We start from the raw sequence: 22,254 nt of genomic DNA on the forward strand, positions 1-22,254 counted from the left end.
GTATTAATATACTAAAGTTGTATCAATCTTTTGTTTATCACAGGAGATTTTACTGTATATTTTGGAATTTCATATTTTATTTGGTATTTTTTTAGATTAGGTCAACCTCCACAATTTTCTTTTAAATGACTACTTTTAAAGGTTTTCGTCTATGCTAAATACGGAAATCGTATTGAAATTCTGCAGAAATAAGTAGTTAGCGAGATATAAGAAGTTGTATTATGCATTTTATTCTTTGGCGGCCATCTTTCTTACGCGCGTGCGCGCCATAAACAAATCTACGCGCGTAGAAAAGATGGCCGGCAAAGAATACAATGCATAATACATCTTTTTATATCTCGCTAACTACTTATTTCTGTAAAATTCCAATGCGATTTCCGTATTCAGCATAGTCGAAAACTTATAAAAGTCGTCATTTAAAAGAAAAATTGTGAAGATGGACCAAATCTAAAAAAATTGCCGTTTATTTTCCCCTCAGATTATATAGCAGTACATTTGTTTTAAATATGTTTTGCTTTTGGAATCCTATGAGATAGTGCTGCATAATTTATTTGTATTAATTTTTTTGTGGATTGTTATCATAATCTTCCTAGCTGTTGTTCTTGTTTCACCACACTTCGGCCAACTCATTCTCTGGCCTTCTTTAGGTGACTAACTGCGATAGGATAGAAATACCGAATCATGTAATTGTATTCCTAGTAATTACTGCCTTCCATAGTTGTTGTCTCAGCATGTTATGCCAACTAATCCTCTAGCCTGCTTGGGTAGGATTGAAACCGATATCTTTAAACAATGGTCACCTAGAAATTCAAAGCCTCTATCTATAAGATATTTCCCTTAGAGTCTAAAGTTTTATTTTAATGTCTAAGGCGTAGACTTTAAAATAAAACTCTTGTAAAATGTTGTTCAAAAAGTCAATTGTAGCAATTACAAAACTCGATTTATTCACAAATTTTGTCATTCGTTAAAAAACAAGCTTACACGAGTGTGTATTAAAAATTAAATAGACTTCAAATTTGAAACGGAAAATGTATTTACTAATGAAAGTTATGATTTTTAAAAAACTTTTTCGCCGTTCCGTTCACATTTACGTTTGTAAAAGAAAAGATAATAGAAATTATTTTTAAATTACTTTTTCATTAGTGACCTAATATATCAGCTTTTTATATACACTTTTTATTAATTTGCAAGATTATAAAAAAAATTATTACGCTGCTATCCATGCATAACTGGTAAATATTATAAAATTGCATTGAAAATTTCCCCGGAAACTGTTATCATTAAAATCACATGCAATGGTTTTTGCAGTTATTGTATTATTTTTTGTGAGAATATTGTATAAACAATGCTTCATTCAAGCATAATCTCGTTAGTTCAAAATCTTATGTTTTTCGAGGGATAGTGATTTCGTTAACACAAACTTTAGAGGCTTTTTATAATGTTTCTGAAATATATAAATAAACAATGCATTATTCTTATAAAAATAGCAAACATATAGCCATGTTTTTTAGTACTTAAAACTAACGGTGGGAAAGCTATTTCTGTTTAATATACTTTCACTAATATTTATGTAAAAATAATTGATCCAATGTATTCTGTGATAGATAATAAATAAATAGTGAGATTCTTATTGAAAATGGCTGTTTTCCGAATTTGGGTGAATTTGTAAGCAAAAAAAAAAAAAAAAAAAAAAAAAAAAGAAAGAAAAAAAGAAATATACATTTTTGAAGTCGGCCATTCATTTTGTACATATCTATTTAATTTCCATAAGTAAATCTAGCTTTACTCATGTATTAAAATTCATTGAAGTAAATGATGAAGTTCGATAGCTAGAACAGTACCTCTTCTTATAACATGAAATTTATATATTTAAATATATATATATATATCTATGTGTGTGTGTATGCACAGATATATATATATATATATATATATATATATATATATATATCTGTGCATATATATACATGCACACACAGATACTTATATATATATAATGGGGATAAGTGTATATATATATATATAATGGGGATAAGTGTATATATATATATATATAATGGGGATAAGTTTATATATATAATGGGGATAAGTGTATATATATAATGGGGATAAGTGTATATATATATATATATATTAAATGGGGATAAGTGTATATATATATAACGGGGATAAGTGTATATATATAATGGGGATAAGTGTATATATATAATGGGGATAAGTGTATATATATATAATGGGGATAAGTTTATATATATATATAATGGGGATAAGTTTATATATATATAATGGGGATAAGTTTATATATATATATAATGGGGATAAGTGTATATATATATAATGGGGATAAGTGTATATATATATATAATAAGGATAAGTGTATATATATATAATAAGGATAAGTGTATATATATAATGGGGATAAGTGTATATATATAATGGGGATAAGTGTATATATATATAATGGGGATAAGTGTATATATATATAATGGGGATAAGTTTATATATATATAATGGGGATAAGTGTATATATATAATGGGGATAAGTGTATATATATATATAATAAGGATAAGTGTATATATATAATGGGGATAAGTGTATATATATATATAATGGGGATAAGTGTATATATATATATATAATGGGGATAAGTGTATATATATATATAATGGGGATAAGTGTATATATATATAATATGGATAAGTGTATATATATATATAATGGGGATAAGTGTATATATATATAATGGGGATAAGTGTGTATATATATATATATATATATATGTATATATAAATAAATTTTCTAATCTAATCTAAATGATATAACTGCCCTCCCCCACAATCTTATACAGATCCTTGTTGATAATACAGAAATTGTACAACACGAAAACAATTTTATGTTTAAAATTCTCGAAGCATCGTACATCAGAACTCACCATGCCATCGCCTTCAAGAAGAGTAACAACGTGTTAAAATGTTTGGCGTAGCGTAAACGACGGGTTTTACCAATATTGGTCCATCGACTTGTGGATTTTAATACTCAGATTTTTAATCGACTTTTTATATTCATTTAACCTTTCATCTATCGATAAAATTTATTGTATATTGTGCTAGCATTTCAACCCGGCGTTTCCCGGTTGTTTGTAGGTGTATGTTGAGCAAAGAAAAAAAGCGGCCAATTTTTTTAACTTTGTCCCCTATTATGACTCCTTAACATTTATTGTTTTGGGTTCAAATCAAGTTATTAAGTTAGATCCATGTCCAAGGAACCTATATCTAAAATTTCAAGTGTTTAGACCTTAAATTGGCGGAGGAGATTGATAGAGTTCTCAAAGGACAAATCGTTGAATTTTGACCCCTTAACAGCCAAATTTCTGGCCGAAAACCGATCACAAATATTTTCCCAAATCTCAGTTCCACTAATTTTGAGTCTGTAGACTTAAAATTGACAGAGTTATTGCGTAGAGAAATGTACACAGACACACACACACAGACACACAGATACACACACAGACACGTTCACTTTTATAGATATATAGATTTTTCAGTTTTTGATTTTCAATTTTCACTCCAACTCACTTTCACCTCATGAACACCCGAAGCTGATTCGCAGTCGAATCGAAATCGCTCGTGATAACTATGAAACCTTCATCAATATTTTAAAAGTTTTGATTTTGATATAAAAGAAAACATTATTATGGAAAACCTGAAGAATATATATATATATATATATATATATATATATATATATATATATATATATATATATATATATATAAAGTATTATAAATAAAATATCTGCGTTATATTTAATAATCTCTGCTTGAATGAAAAAATGCCGCCTAAATATACCAATTTCTAATATCTATGTGTGTGTGTGTGTTTGGGTGTCAGTTGTTATTTTAATATTCTTATCGTTTTGTCCTTTTACACATTATTTTGTTTAGAAAATGTTAACAGAGTCCACGCTTTGCGGTCTATGGCAAACATTGACTATGCACTCACAAGCCAATCAATGAAATGCATTGTTTTCTTGCTTCCGCCGGAAAATCAACTGACCCCGCTCGCCCCCGTTCTTTGTTCCGTTTGTGGTTGTAATATATACTCACCCTAAACTGCCAACAAACTTTATCTCATCAACCCAGTTTTAAATTCGTTTTGCTTTTTCATTTCGATTTTTGTTTTTATATCAATTGTTTTTTTAATATTATTTTTGTTTTAATTTGAATTGCTGGTTAATTTTGGTAATCCATAAGTATATTCGCTGAATAAAAAGCGCCACCTTTTGGCTTTCGTTCACTTATTAAATTTATATATCTATAAAAATGAAATTCTGTGCGTGTGTGTTTGTCTGTGTGTGTACATTTCCCTACCAAATTACTCTGCCAATTCTCAGTCTACAGACTCGAGATTTGACATACGGAGTATTGAGATTTGGAAAAATCTTTTTAATTGGTTTTTGGCCAGAAATTTGGCTGTAAAGCGTCAAAGTTCAACGATTTGACCTTTGAAAACTCTACCAAACTCCTCAGCCAATTTTAGGTCTAAACACTTGAAATTTTAGATGTAGATTAACTGTGACATGGATCAAACATTTTAACTTCATTTGAGCTCAACTCAATTAATGTTAAGGGGTAAAATTGGAGGCAAATTAAAATAAAAAATGGACCTCTCAGTTAATTTTTTGTCTAAACATTTGAAATTTTACATAAAGTGTATTCAGACATAAGGCAAGCTTCTAAGCGGTTTTTGACCTAAAATTTGGCTGTCAAGGGGTCAAAATTCAAAAGATTTTACTTTTACGTTCTCTAGCAAACTATTCAGCCAATGGTAGGTCTAAAGATATGAAATTTTTACATAAAAAGTACTCAGACATGCAGCAAGCTTTTAAATCAGATTTTAAGCGAGAATTTGGCTGCCAAGAGGTCAAAGTTGAAAGAGTTGACTTTTGCAGACTCTACCAAACTCCTCCGCCAACTTAAACACTTGAAATTTTAGATGTAGTTTACTTGGAAATGAGTCAAACTTATTATATATATATAAATATGCGCTTAAAATTATGAATAGTTCATAAAGCCCGAGCAAAGCCGGGCTGAACTGTTAATAATTCATATTTTTAATTTACAGGAAGAGAACTTTACGGATACTAATCAATATTGTATGTATTACAAAAATATTTTAAAATAAAGCATTAATAAAATAAAGAAAATACTCTGCCCCCAAATCAGTAGATTAGACCATTCCTGTAATGATCCGGTCTCTGTTGATTTTGTGTAGGAGTTTAGTTCTATGTAGTCCTAAGAGATCCACAATCTCAGGCTTTGCGTTCTGTCGTAAAAAAAAAGATTAGTTTATAACTAATCGCCGGATGCGCCCTTACCGGGGAAATGCCCACAGGACTGATCAAGCACTTTTTTGCAGGTCAGGGTGCCCCTTCTGGGGGGTGGGAGCTGATTTCTCAATTCCACTTTCCGACCCTGGTGTCTAAATTCCTGCAGTGGAAGAGAACTAAACACCTATAATAAATAAAAATTAAAAATAAAATGTAATGAGGACTTATCCATTCAATCGTAATGGACTCTTCTAATCGTTTTCAAAACTTCGAGTCTAATAGTATACTAATATATACTATAGTATAATACTATACTAATCTATATATCTATAAAAGTGAAAATGCCTGTGTTTGTATACATTTCTCTACCAAATAACTGTCAATTTTCCGTCTAGAGACTCGAGATTTGACATAAGAATTATTGAGATTTAGGAAAATCTTCTAATTTAGTTTTCGGTAAGAAATTTGACCGTCAAGGGGTCAAAGTTCAACGATTTGACCTTTGAAATCTCTATCAAACTCCTCCGCCAATTTGGAGTCTAAATGCTTGAAATTTTAAATGTAGGTTACTTGGACATGGTTCAAACTTTTTAATTTGATTTGCGCCAAATAAAATAAATGTTAAGGGGTTAAAATTGGGGTCAAAGTTAAAAAAAAAAAATCTGACCTCTGCAGTCTCTCCCAAATTACTACTCAGCGAATTTCTGGTCAGAACATTTGAAATTTTATATAAAGGATAGACACAAGATAAGCTTTTGAATCGGTTTGGGTTGAAAATTTGAGCTGCCAAGGGGTCAAAGTTCAAAAGATTTGACCTTTTTCTGTATCTAGCAAACTACTCAGCCAATTTTGGTTCTAAATATTTAACATTTATACATAACTGGTATTCAGACATGCGGGAATCATTTTACACACTTCAATAATGATTTACCGCGACACTACAGACTGTCTAACTTAACAGTCAGCAAATACCTACAACTTTGTATTCATTTTCTTGTACAATATATTCTTTTCTATCTAAAGCCGTTGTCCGTCTTCATTTATGACCTTTTCCCTAGACCCACAGAACAATAAAAACAAAATAAGAGAACAAATTAAATTAAATAAATATAACAAAATCTTCGACCAAGGAATTGAAACTTTAAAAAAAGGAAATAAAGCAACATTTAATTCTGAACTGTGTGCCTTAAGTTAATCGCGTGTTCCCATCGGATTATAGGAGCTAAGCAACATGGAATTTGTGTTTCTATATTATTATTATTATTATTATTATTATTATTATTATTATTAAATACCATATACTTCAACAAAAACGCCCCAACCAGGTGAAAAAGCCTTAACGTGTATTTTACGATAGATTAGCGCCCTGTCACCTAAATATTTTAGGCCATTGTTTAGCACTTCCACACCATGCACAGGAAGTATGACTTTTCATGCTGAAGAAAGAGGTTTAATTTATTTTATTCTCGTCTGTCCAAAAATATATCAAGTCGGTGTAGAATGTTGTTGCCGGTGTCAAGAAGATGCATTTAAACCGTTGTAGTTTATTTTATGCATATTATTAGAAGCATTTAAAATTGTTGCAGACTCTTGAAAATTCAGTGTATTATTGCTATTTTTTATGAGATGACTGGCCACCATTTTTATGATTTTAGGCTTAAATGAACATTTACAGCTGGGATTGGAATGCATCTTACTAAAGCCTGATTGTCACTGCTTGGGAATTTCAACAAATACATCTAGGACACTTTAGAAGAACGATATGCAATTAAATTCTGTTTGCAACTTAAAAATGTGCCACATAACAGTATGGACTTGTTTATGAACCATCTGAAATGAATCGAGCATCAGTTTTTGTGTGGCATAAGAGATTCAAGGAAGGCAGGGAGTCTGTGAGGGATGAGGAGAGGTGTGGAAGGTGTAAGGAAACCAGAACATCAGAATTGATTGGCCAAATAAAGAATTTCATGGATAAGAACCGTCGTGTTTCTATAGAGACAATAAGTGCACAGTTTGATGTCAGTGTGGGAACTGTACACACAATTATTCGCGAAAAACTGAAGATTTTAGGTTTAAATGAAGAGTAATAGCTGGAATTGGAATGCATCTTACTAAAGCCTCATTGTCACTGCTTGTGAATGTCAAAAATACAATCTAGGACACTTTAGAAGAACGATATGCAATAAAAGTCTGTTTTCAAGTGGAAAAAATGCCACAGAAAAGTATGGAATGCTTGAAAAGCGAAAAAGAAAAAGAATCGTTTTTGGTATCGGAAAATAGACCGACATATTATTCCGATTTCGATACCCTAAAAAGTTCCAATTTTTGCGATTCCGATTAATTGTCCCAACACTAACACATACACAAGAACACGTAAAAGTACAACATGCACATGAGCATAAAAATGTACATAACAATGTAACAGAAACCCACACGTACACACAGTAAATAGCCACATCTAACAGACATATATAAAAGCACACAGGCGTATAATTCCTAAAAAAAAACAACATACATACACGCATTTCACAAACAAAAGCCCACGCACATAAAAAATATAAATATGGCGATTAAGTGCCGACGCGGACACCTCCTTTAATGATCCTCAAAGATTCAAATCATAGACTTCTTGCAAAATAGGTACCAGTGTTCTTCCTCAAATCACTTAAACCCAAGGGACCAGCACATTGAAAAATACGAAAAAAATAAAATAAAATGAAAAATAACAGGGGTCATATACATAAATGATTGATACTTGACCCTTAGAAATCAGCAGAGGTTTGTGGGGCGGGGGAGGGTATTGAAGGATCACACACAAAAATGCCCTTCAACAAAGGCCCTTCATACGAGTAAAACAGGGGACAGATGAAGTGAATTGAAAAAAAAGTGTTTGGAGACCCCCGTCTCTCTGATAAATATATTTAAACATTATTTTCTTTATACGCCACTATATATATATATATATATATATATATATATATATATATATATATATATATATATATATATATATATATATATATATATATATATATATATATAAGAGGAATATATTTAAACATTACTTTCCTCAGATATCATATATATATATATATATATATATATATATATATATATATATATATATATATATATATGATGTTTAAAGAAGGTAATGTTTAAATATATTAACAGGCTTTTAAAGTCTGACAAAGTCGCCGGATAGTTGATACGATTCAGTAAACGAAACATGTGTAACTAAGCAGATAAAACGGTAATAAAATAAAAAATATATTTGCTCTGCAATAGTATTGAGTACTTTCCTTCAGGTTTTTACTAATTACCATTTTTGCTATATATATATATATATATATATATATATATATATATATATATATATATATATAGCAAAAATGGTAATTAGTAAAAACCTGAAGGAATATATATATATGGTAATTAGTAAAAACCTGAAGGAATATATATATATATATATATATATATATATAGCAAAAATGGTAATTATATATATATATATGGTAATTAGTAAAAACCTGAAGGAATATATATATATATATATATATATATATATATATATATATATATATATATATAGCAAAAATGGTAATTAGTAAAAACCTGAAGGAAAGTACTCAGTACTATTGCAGAGCAAATATATTTTTATTTTATTACCGAAACTCGAGTCTTGGACTTCCGGTTCGTTGACTGTCATGGCTCTTGTGAGCTGCGGCGTTGTTTGGCTGTGGAATTTATGATACAATCTCACACATTCTGAAAATCCTATTATAAGTTGCTCGTTGGGTTAGCATTGCTGGACGGCGTCGTCCCTTCGAGTTAAAATCCTACTTGTGAGACATCGGCAAGGGTTATTGACTGGTTGGACGGCCGCGTCCCTTGTCGAGACGAAGTGGGTTCATTTCACAGTCGGAATTCGACGCGGTTTACTTGATCTGTGTTGGTTAATAGAAATTCTTGTGTGCGGGGCGTTTGCTCAGTTGGTAGAGTGCTTGCCTCGCATACAAGAGGCTCGGGTTTCGAATCCTGAGTTCGGATGTGTCTAACTGATGAGCCCAAAATGAGGGCGAAACTCGAGTCTTGGACTTCCGGTTCGTTGACTGTCATGGCTCTTGTGAGCTGCGGCGTTGTTTGGCTGTGGAATTTATTATATAATCTCTCACATTCTGAATATATATATATATATATATATATATATATATATATATATATATATATATGCGTGTGTGTGTGAATGTTTGCATATATTATTATTATTATTATATGTGCCTTTATGAAATTTTATGTATCTATTTTTAGTATTTAATTCGAAAGTGTTCGGTACGTTAGTAGAGCTAGATCGTAAGTTTTAAAAATATGCTCGCATGCTGTCAAGCGTTGTCCAGTGAAATAATACGCCTGAATATAATTCATACAAATTTCGTATTTATCCTTATAGAGCCAGTTTTCTACCCTACACTAGTGTTTCATCCTTTCGGGAATCATCAGTGCAGGATGACAATGATTACTGTCGGTCGGGAGTTTCGAACTCGGCCACGAACCCATCTCTTACTCAATTATTAAGTAAAAAACCACACGGCGAACCCTAACCGGGAGAAATATCGTTGGAATTTAAACATTTATGTTTAAATGTCGAGACGTCCATCCATAGTGATCTAATGATTTTAACATCCTGATCTGCACATGCGAGATATTACTTTGTTGCCATCAATAAGATACGAAACGAAAATAAATAGCTCTCACATCGTAATAGTTACCGCTTGTATTTTGCCCCTACGCATATAAATCTAAAAAAAGAATCTAAAATTGTAAAAGGTATGAATCCAAATTCACGCATGCGTACAAGAGCACTTTAAGTCGGCTTACGCATGCCAAGCTACATTATTTTTTTATTTAAATTTTATCCCTTTACAGCTATTTTTACTGGCTAAAGACTAAATCAAATTTGTTTTCATAGTTTTAAATACCTTATATATAAGTCTGATGCCTTTAAATAAAAAAAATTGACAGAGAAGTTTAATAAAAACCCGTTCCACCGACACACACACAAACACACATACACACAAGCACACACACACATATATATATGTGTGTGTGTGTGTTTGTGTGTATGTGTGTTTGTGTGTGTGTGTGTTTGTGTGTGTGGGGAGGGTTGTGTGTTTTAAGATAATTGTGGCAGATTGAAAAGGGATGGGATAAAGCACTGCAGGAGCGACGAACAAGACGAAACTGCAAAAGCTACACATAAATGTATATGAAGTATTCGTGCCTTTCAACGACAATCCTTCCTTATCTTCCCCTTTCCATGGTACGTAAAACCTTTCGAGAAACATATTAAGCGTGGACGAAACCCTACAGCGAATACAATCACGTTGGGGTTATATCAATAACGTTTTCGGAAACCGAAGTGTGAAGGCAACTCTTGTTCATTTCAGCTTCACATTATTTATTCCTCGACACAATCGTTCTCGTTGTCAATTCGTTCAAGTCAGTATGAAGCAGTTAATCGCGTACACTAAATATTATAACGTGAACTTTCATAAATGAACAAACGCTCATATTAATAATCGCTTTGGGGCTCACGGTGAAAATGCTGATGTTTCCAAGGATTTGGTATTTTAGAGCCAGTTTCCACTGACATATACTATTCTTAATTACTCACTAGCAGTTGTCACACTGATGATCATCCAAAATTTTTGTTATTATTATTATTATTATTATTATTATTATTATTATTATTATTATTATTATTATTACTACTACTATTATTATTATTATTTACTCCCTAGGAGTAGTAGTCACAAAGGCTATCGTCAAAGATTTCTCTTTGAGACCATCTTGTAGCGCTCTATGGAGTCTGAGTGACAACAAGTCCCCTTGGGTTTCCAGTACTCTCCACCTCTTTCGATAACATTCGTAGATGAGTTTGCGTCATCGGAACATCCGGTTTCCATTGTTTTATCATTTATAGTGGTCATTGGTCTTCACTTGAATTTCGATTGTAATAGGCCTCCTCAATGTTTCAGCGCTCATCCAGCGAAGGTCTAGCTAGAGCTTTCTTACCTAGTTTTTTCTCCATCCTTCCTTGACGTTTGTACACACACAAAACGGCGAAGCGGAGAGCAGAGGCGCAGGAGGGGTAACTTACAATTACAGGCTCAGTTTTCATGATTCCATGTGATGTTCCTTTGTGTTTTTAATCTGTAACAGCTTCTACATATTCGGATTGTGCTTGTAGCCTATGCGTTTCAAGAGTTTTCTTTTGTGTATTTCAGCCGTTTTCATTATTGCTGTCCGTTACATTTTCTTAGCCATCATTCTGATTTCAATCTCGCCCATCCATTTCTGAAAGTTTTACGGGATTGTTCATAGTGCTCCCACTATTACGGTGTTATCTTGGCTGTCTTCATCTTCCCTACCCTTTTTAACTCTCTGGCCAGTTCCGTGAAATTTGTCCTGCTTCTCTGTCTCCTTGAACTTCTCTCTGTGGTCTTCTCGAACAGCAAAATTTACCATCTGTCAACACTTTTCATTCTTGTTAACTATTATGACATCTTGTCCTCCTGCTTGAATGGGTTTATTCGTTTATCTATCCATGCCACATAAGATTTCGTGACTTTGATTTCAACTATTGCATCCGAGAATGTCCTTGTACTGTTTGCTTAGGTGTTCAAGATGCAGTTATCTACATAATTCCAAATATACTGCCTTCCCCGTGTAGTTGTTTCTTTTCCCCATTTTTCAGTCTCGTAATATTCCCGCGTGTCTTTTTCAGCCCAGTTCGTTTTTTCTAGTTTTTATTTTTTGATGTGGTAATTATTCTTTCGGTGTCCTGCATCATGTATATTTCTCATTCTTTTTGTGTCATTTACACAGTTTTCTTCGAACCTTTAGGTGTACTGCAATGTGCATCGTCATAAGTTTCCTGGTCTTCTGGTAAAGATGCCTCAGTCCTTCTTTGATCCAACCTGTAAACTCTACTGTATGTCTTGTTAACGTTTCTAACTTATGTGTATTAGTCTTCGCAGTCGAAGATCCAATGAAAACAAAAGTAATTGTTAAAAAATGATCTGCTGTCATTATCTTATTTAGCTTTCTAATCTAATCAAGGAGATCAGTCCCTTTATTTTTTCGGCTACTATTTTATTTGCTATTTTGCTCCACGTTTCAAACTTTGCATAATAGTAGCAAAACAGTAACACCTTCTTTTCAGCAGGAGGGTTTTAAGCCTCTTAATTTCCAGTTTTTAGTTGCAAACACTGCTTGTGTTAAGAAGGCAGGATTCCTAGTGTCAAAGCTTGGTGGCTGACTGTTGGAGAAAAGAAGATTTACACTCTTACTTACCTGTTCCCCTCTGATTTATACACGAATTGAGGGACCCTTTTTATCCTGGGTGTTGGCCTGCCTATGTGCATGTTTTTTTTTATTCATTATTTACAGTGCAGTTCATGTTATGACACAATAATATCGTGGAGAATTATAGAATGGAGGTCCTGGATATGACCTTAAACTATATCCGATGGTGAGGCCACAGCAGGCGGGCTTTGGGGAGTGTGGAGCTACCTCTTAATTTCCATTGCTCTCAGGTCTACTCCAACCTGGAATGGTAGTACCTATTAGGGTCCCAATTATGGGTTAAATAGAAACTCACTTGGAAAATAAAATTATTAAAAACTTTTTTTTCAAAATCGCTGGATTCGGCATTAATAACTTAGAAAAGGGTTGATATGCCGTAAAACAAAACCAACGAACATAGAATGGAATCATGCCGTAAACTCTACAAACGCTTAAAAGATAGACTTCAATACTCAAATATAGTCCGACAATTCTTTAATCAGAGTAATTGATGAGTACGTTCAAGTTCGGACAATAATGGTGCAATGTTATCGAAGATCTACGCAAACAAAATTAAACTATTTTAATCACAAAATGATATCACAGACGATGGATACAACCGTAAAATATTTACGGATTCGGCTAGCTTTTGTTTTATATTTAACGGACCCTTGTTGATAAAACTCAAAAACTCTGTAAAAACAATAAAACAAAAAATACAGATTATAAAAATTTTTGAAGCAATTTCATAAAAAATAAACACAGTAACAAGCATTGCACCACATGCGTATTACCAAACACGAAGTAGGGGAAAAACGATAAACAGCCGTTGAAGACGTAGCAATATTTTTTTATTATGATAATAATGTTGGCAGTTATTATTGGGTCATATGTTCGAGTTGTACTTCGTTAGTATGAGTTTGTTTAAACGTTGTCAGAGAGATGCATAGTTTATAGCGCTATTACTTTTGTAACTCAAGTAGATATTTATTGTTGATGCTGGAGGTGATTGCAGTAGAATGATCGTGCTCATGGTTTACATATAGAAGTAGTGTTCCTACGCACGTTCCATTTTGTTAAAAACAAGGCCGATGGCCATTAGTCGCGTGATCTCGTGTAATGAATGAATGCGTGAATGTAGGATTGACATGAAATTCTTAAAAATAAACTAAAATGACCGGAAAATGGACTGAAATTACTTAAATAAATAAAAAGTAAATGACTAAGAATGCCTTTAATGTACTTAAGGATGAATTGAATCTCCTTAAGAATGACTTGAATGCTGAAAAAATAACTGGAATCCTTCAAAAACAATTTGAATGATCTGGAGAATGACTTAAATGGCTTTGAGACTGACTGGTTGTAAAGTGGGTGATCATTTTACATTAAATTAATACAGAAAAGTGATCCCCCACTTTATATCACAAAGTTACAAACATAAGTACAGCATGCAGTAAGAACAAATACTAGACATTAATCTTGGTCAAAAGGCCAAGTAAAGCTGTATTTATTTGCTCCCCCCCCACCGAGCAAATTAGGCACTAGGCCGATTTTTAATGTGAGTAGTGAAGAAGAAATGGGGACCAACTCCCCGGGGAGTAGGGGAGCTGGATAGTGACAATTGGCATGAAGCGTTGCCCCTACATTGACCAAGGTCTTATCTGTGGGATTGCCCCCACATATGGTCTTTGCTTGCTGTATCTTCCAGAAGAGATAATACACTTTGATCTCGGCCAAAAGGCTAAGAAAAGAGTATTTATTTGCTCCCCCACCGAGCAAAATAGGCACAAGGCCGATTTTAATGTAAGGAGTTAAGGGGAAATGGGGGCCAACTCCCCCGGGAGTAGGGGAGCTGAATAGTGACAATTGGTATGAAGGGTTGCCCCTACATTGACCAAGGTCTTATATGTGGGGTTGCCCCCCACATACGGTCTTTGCTTGCAGTATCTGCCGGGCAGTTACTATACTTTTATCTTGGCCAAAAGGCCAAGAAAAGCTTGAAAAGCTAAGAACAGCATCTATTACCGACAAACCTTTGATCTTAACCAAAAAGGCCAAGCACAAAGTGTTACGGACAGAACGACGACATGTCGACGGACCGACGGAGGGACAACCAAACACAAAGACAGTTTCATTAGAAAAATGTTTTTTATTTTATTCTTATTTTGCGTCTCAATGGTCTCTAAACCTATCAAGTAAGAGTAGTGAAATGTCAGGTTCGGAGTTGACGAGCGAACGACGTAACGATCGTGCGCCTCTCTTTGTCTCTCTTACTCTTTGTCCTTTGTGCTTGCCGGACCTCTTATTTTTATTTGGAAATTCTTCTTTTATTCAATCTGAGGACAATATATGTGTACAAGTCCGGCCTGACATTTTCTTTGTTCCATCAGCGGTCATTATATATGTCAAAGTCCAACATGATATTTTCTTTGTTCTCTGCTAATCTGGAATTCGTTTGTTCGCACCATCTCCAGGTTCTTTTATCCAACAGTACAGATTGAAGTCGATCTTTTTGGCTTTCCAGCATTGTTACCGATCTGAAAAATAAAAACAAAATCAATTTAAATGTTTCTCAATTTTCGAGATGAGGATTAATAATTCGTATTATTTAAGAAGCGTGACGTAACGGATAAAGTACTTCGTACTTCAACTTTAAGTGATACTCTTCTGGGGATTGAAGGTTCAATTCTTAGTGCAGGCGACACTCAAAATACAATTGCGAATTGCTAAGGACTTCTACTCGGTCATGGCTGATGGAACAAGAGCATGCTGCTGTAGTAGATTATATAAAAAGTTCCGTTCGAAATTCCATGCGAATTTCTAAGTGCGGCAGATAAATTATCGGGTTCGACAGGAAACACTTGCAAAAGGCCAGGGCTTACATAGGCTAAAACAATGTGAAAATAAGAGTCAAGATAAGTACAATAGTCCGAATAATTCAAACCACCATCATATCGTATAGATCCGAAGATTCTATTGTTGACATCGTTTCCTGGATATCTTTGCAGTAAAAATTCTTTCTAGAAATACACCGGGTATTAACAGGATGGGACAACGAGAAAATTGCCATGTGAAAGCGATTTTTGTCGAAGGAACTGGATTCGAACTTAGAAGATCCAGGCTGGCAGCTTGTCTCGTAACCTACATGACCGCCGTTACCAATCAATGGTTTTTATATATTTTTACAGATTACTAAGACGGGACGCCCGGCTTTGCTTGGTCGTAAAATACTCTTAAATATAGTTAAAATCATGCAGATGCTGTATTTGTTTTTACAGAACCAATTACTTATTGAATATAATATTATACCTTATACATAGTACGGAGTGGAACGATAAAAGCGTCGCCTTAAAAAACAACGTTACAGCTTTATGTTTAAACTTTTATTGAAAAAATCAAGTCTTATAACTTAATTATGTAAAAAAGCTGACATCTATTCAATATAGCGGCCTTCAGTTTCAATCACCGCCTCGATACGAGTGAGAACTAGGATCATGTCTTTTCCACAAGCGCCGGCGAATACCCGGGGAATACTCGGCTAGCTTTGGTGTTGTGGAAGGTCTTGTTGGTGATGTTGCTGACGTATGACCAAACAAAGTAATCCAGCGCATCCAGGTCGGGGGAGAGGGGCCAGTGAGATAAGAGTACAAAGTCGTAGCTCTCCTTCTGAAGCCAAACCTTGGTTTTATTTGACTTTTGGGCCGGCGCCGAGTCCTGCTGCCGCACCAAGGGTCTACTAGCGGTCACTTGATTACACCTAGGGACCATCACACACTTCAGCACACCCAGATACACTTTAGTGTTTACTTTCAAGCCGACTTCGAAGATGTGAGGTAGCATGATGTGGCCCTCACTTGCAACCACACCATAACCGTGGCCGAAAACTTTTTGATTACTCTGGGCACGTCGCTGTTATTGGTGGGAATCCAGCGATGCATTTTAAGGGTGCTGGCATTGGTTATATTGTACCAATAACTTGGATCGATAGAGAGCATGAGTTGTACAACGGCGCATATCCGATCTCGCTTATTGAACATTGTGTCAATTCCAGACATGAAGTCCTACCTAACTAATATTCCTGGTGAACCAAGTGCAAAAGAGATTCAGACAATTGCACTTAAGGGAACAGCGAGGATACTAAAAAGAGCTCTCGGTTGGTTTCAATAAAAAAGCGGGGCAATGTTGGCAGCTGGTTTGGCTGCCCCATACCCAGCATTACAATCTTCAAAGGAAGAAAAATAAAAAGAGAAAAAAGTAGAAAATTCGTATCACGCTTGGATTTGTACACAACTGGCCAACTAATAGATGGTCTCTAACAAAAATCTGTTTTTTTTTATTAAATTGAAATGGAATCCTGACCTCTTTTCTAGCGTGACTATTTTATCGTCTAAGCCTGTATTGACTTCAAAAGATAAAATTTGCATTGCGCGCTATCAACTTTTGTTTTTTTACATAGGAGTCACGATTTATACAGGCCTAGAGACCACTCAAGGCTAAGGGTTAATAAGTGTACAGTGGTCAATGTGACAGTGACGTAGTAATTGTTAGTAGGGGAAATTGGGTAAATTCGATTACTTAAGGGGAACGGCTCATCAAGAACTTGTTTGCGTTGGACTTGAAGACGACCATATTATAGTCAGCCGGAAAGCAGGCAAATGGTAGAGATTCCCACAGGTGTGCAGTTCTAAGAAAAAAAAGCTTTGTTCATGGAATTTGCGTTTAGGTTTAGACACGGATAAAGAGTGGGGAAGATTATTGATAGTGTTTTCAGTTAGATGAGCATTTCTTGTAAAAGTTTGGCGAGGGAGTACCATAGATTGGAGCTCAGACGAGCACTTGCTATGATATAACGATAAAGCAGAAACAGGCTCGCACGTCTCTTCTGTGAGAAAGAGGTTGCAAGGAAGAGAAAAGGGCATCTCCCACTGGACTACGAAGTTTATTTTGGACTTTGTAAAGGCAGGATGAGCTCTTCCTTGAAGCTCATGCCCAGAAGTGGCAACAGTACTCCATCCTTGGACGTACCTGGTTCTTATATATGTAGAATCGAATTGCAATCGAAACCGAAAAAGTTAGTGATCAAGCCGTTTCAGAAGCATTGATTACACACACACACACACACACACACATATATATATATATATATATATATATATTATTATTATTATTATTATTATTATTATTTATGTAAATACAGTACAAATTTTGCTACGATGTTCAGACCTTTTCGATAATAAATGATCTTATCACGCAAGAAGATTTAAAAATTCAAAAATTGAAAGGGGGTAAAGATTATTTTCAAATTTAGAGGAGAGAAAATATGACTGGCGTGAAGCATTTCGGATAATGTGCCACGCCAATCATAGCAAAGTCATATTTTTTCTCCTCTAAACTTGAAGATGCTCTTCTTGCCTGATGAGATCATTTATATATATATATATATATATATATATATATATATATATATATATATATATATATATATATCCTTCCTAGAATGTTTTTGTTGAACCATTTATTTACTGCACTAGTGTAGGATGCTTTATATATTATAACTACACACAATATATATATATATATATATATATATATATATATATATATATATAACTACCTACTCACATAAAAGTAATATACGAAAGTAACGATTTATGCGTAAACTTTAAGTATTTACTTCAAAAGTGCTCAATACATAGGTAGAGCTAGTTAGTAAGTTATAAAATGTATATGGCGATTAAGCTAATATTCAGTGTAGCTTAATCGCCATATAGATTTTATAACTTACTATATATATATATATATATATATATATATATATGTGTGTGTGTGTGTGTGTGTGTGTGTGTGTAAAAGATGCATATGAAGAAGGTCGGTGATGGCATCTACCGATACGTGAAAATGAGAGTCAAGATGATAACAGTAGCCATATTAATCTAAATAATAAGAAATTCATTTACTTGAATAGATTTTTTTTTCGTTTCAGTACTTCTAAAAATTATTTTGGGGGGTATTTTTGTGATTTTAAATAATTAAATACAAACAGCATTGCTTATGATGATTATGCAATTGTGTAAACTATATATATATATATATATATATGTGCATATAGTCATTTACATATACTACTGCTTCGCTTTATAACAGCTTATCAGCGGGGCTAGACAAGGCACTAGCTCAATCTAAGTTTTAAATCAACCGCCTAGAAGACAGTCGATGCTTCTAACCGTTACGCTATTATGCTGTTGCTTGGATAGGTATGTGAATTATCAATTTCCAAACATTGTCAAAATAACTAAGCTCCAGTTGTTTACACAAAGCGCATCGTTTTATATGGCAGTTTCTTTAATACTATTAATACTATCCAATATACGCAACCCAAACGAGAGAGAGCATATATATATATATATATATATATATATATATATATATATACATATATATATATGCATATATACATATATATGCATATATATATGCATATATATATATATATATATATATATGAATAAAAAATCAATACGAAACATATATAAATGTTTATATCTTTTCTGTATTTATTTCCCATGTGTTGACGAGTAGGAATAAATAAATCTTTTGAAAATAGAACGAAATGTTTCTTTCATTATTTTCGACTGATCCTTCTGTCTGCCTCAGTGCGAAGTATCGGTCGAAAATAATGTGCTTTTGAAAGAAACATTTTTTTAACGACTTTTTTTTATATATTTTTCGTGCTGATATGTTATTCATATATATATATATATATATATATATATATATATATATATATATATATATATAAAGGGAATACATGTGGATACAATATATATATATATATATATATATATATATATATATATATATATATATATATATATATATATAAGTTAGAAAACATTTCATCCAAGGCATGAAAATTGTTAAACAAAATGTTTTTACTATAGGCTTTAAAATTAAAGGTACAAGATTCAATTTGAAATTTATTTATCTTCAAAATGCACTTTTGTAAATTTTGTAAAGTAAGGTATGAAAATTTAATTTAAATTGAATCAAAAATTACCTTGGATTTATTTTATGTAATGTACATTCTGTTGCACTTTTGAAAATAATAATTGAAAATTTTATATCTATATCATTAATTGCTAGATGAAAGATGATGTTTTTAAATTGAAACAAAATGTACATTACATAAAATAAATCCAAGGTAATTTTTTGATTCAATTTAAATTAAATTTTTATACTTTACTTTGTAAAATTTATAAAAGCGTACTTTGAAGATAAATAAATGTCAAATTGAATCTCATACCTTTATTTTTAAAGTCTATAATAAAAACATTTTGTTTAACAATTTTCATGCCTTGGATCAAATGCTTTTCTAACTTGTATCTTATCTTTTTAATATTATATTTTAAAACACTCCTTCTCTCTATTTAAGTTTGTATTTTCCCCACACCACAACTCATTTTTGCAACCCCCCTCTTTGTATTATTACAAGTCTGAATATTCTCTCTGTTTTAGTTTGTATTTCTCCTCACACCAAAACTCATTTTTGCAACCACCTCTTTGTAATACAGGTCTGAATAATGAGAAAATCTTAATTTTTTTTTTAACAAAAACTTTAAAATAACTTTTTTTACATTATATTTTTAAAACTTCTTTCAGAATAGAAAATCTTTAAAATTTAATAAGCAACATATTTCTTATAGGTTTCATTATCAGATATTCAGTACATAACGAGAAAAATAGACATGAAAATTTCAAAAAGACTGTATAACTGGTTACGGTCAATAGTAGTCCCTACCAGCGAAAGTCTTTGTTATTGTTATTTTATTATTATTTAAAACATTTTGTGTCCTACTCTTTCGCGCGAGGATCAATATATATATATATATATATATATATATATATATATATATATATATCTTTGGTAGACACTTTACAATATATATATATATATATATATATATAGTGTAAAGTGTCTACCTTAGATATAAGCAATGCTGAATCTTCTATGGAATTCTTTTTACCGACATTATATTATCATGAATATTTCTTTCTTAGAAAATCATTTCTATTTATATTAACATAATCATTTTTGTTTCATGCATAACGAAACAGATCTGTAAAAAATGTGTCGAAATTTTTAAATGCTGAAAGATTTGTAAGGTGAGAAAAATAAATGTTTGGAACTTGAATGTAGTTATACTTTTATTCTCTTTACATGTTTTCTTGTTATTTTTAACTTACATTGAACTTCTAAACTAAAGATATTGGTATACAGAAAGGTGAAATATAGTCGAAAAAGTACATTTTATCGAAACACACGCACACACACACACGCACACACACACACACACACACACACACACACACACACACACACATATATATATATATATATATATGCTAGCAAAAGTACCCGTCGTTGACTGGGTTCAAAAACAGCCTACAGAAAATGGACTCTGATTTATGAAAATATGTTAGGTTATGAAAAGGAAGGGTTGTAAATTTGGATTGAATTTGGGGGTATCAAAACCAAAAGCCAAATATGATGAAAGTAAAAATAAAATAGATAAACCCCATAATTTATTATACCATACTTGTTTACACTGAAATACTTATCACAATATTCTGCGGATATATATTAAAAAACCTTGTTAAACTTTGTGACATATTTCCATTCTAGGGAGGTCAGGTGCGAACGAACACCCCATAATTTTATCATACCATATTTCTTCAAACAGAAACATAATTATCAAATATACTTACACAGATAGATATACAACATCCTTATTAAACTGTGTCCCTATTTCAATTATATGGAGGCCAGGCGCGAACACAGACCCCACAATTTTATTATACCATCCCTATTTAAGTTCACACATACTTATCAAAGTATTATTATGTACATCTATATCAGGAATACTTGTAAACGTTTTTTTTTAATTTTAAATGTTTTATTTCCTTACTTTGTTGACCAGGCACGAACGCAAACCCCACAATTTTAATGAACCGCTGTTTTGCCAGATCAAACATATTCATTCCTGTGTCTCGATACATCTTATATCATTATATGTAATCAGTTTTTCATATAGGCAACCATATATATATATATATATATATATATATATATATATATATATATATATATATATATATATACACTGGCTTTTATTATGGAGTCGTGATGTCAAAAGTAAAAACACGTGTTTAGCTGCCATCAGCTAGAATCGAAACCGAAGTTGTTATATTCAAAACTAGTGACTTTACAACTGCACTAACGTGACACGCATATAAACCGATTAAAAATAAACTATTTTTTTAATTTTGAACCATTTTTTGCCTCTTAAAAACTATTGTAAATGGATAAAGACCTATAAAAGAACGGTCCGTAAATACATCCAACATTTGAAGCCTCTAGCGCCGCTCTGACACTTTTAGTTTCGGGGGAGATAGAGTTTGAAGCTAGACAGACAGACAAACATATAACCGTTTATATATTAGATATATGTGTGTGCATTTATTCATAATGGGTATACAGTGGACGACGCATGAAACACTGTTTTGATGGTGTTTTTCAG

At 32.6% G+C, this 22,254-nt stretch overlaps 1 long non-coding RNA gene across 1 annotated transcript in view; it reads right to left on the reverse strand.

Moving 5' to 3' along the window:
* Positions 1-13,505: 13,505 nt before the first annotated feature.
* The window catches only part of LOC145248257 (uncharacterized), a 104,919-nt gene continuing 96,170 nt past the window's right edge, over positions 13,506-22,254 (reverse strand). Inside the window, exon 2 of the long non-coding RNA XR_013863350.1 lies at positions 13,506-15,213. This is a non-coding gene — a long non-coding RNA (uncharacterized LOC145248257). The remainder of the gene's footprint in view (positions 15,214-22,254) is intronic.

This window comes from Euprymna scolopes, chromosome 26 (assembly GCF_053919585.1).
Source record: "Euprymna scolopes isolate OS-2025 chromosome 26, ASM5391958v1, whole genome shotgun sequence".
Taxonomy (NCBI): Eukaryota; Metazoa; Mollusca; class Cephalopoda; order Sepiida; family Sepiolidae; genus Euprymna; species Euprymna scolopes.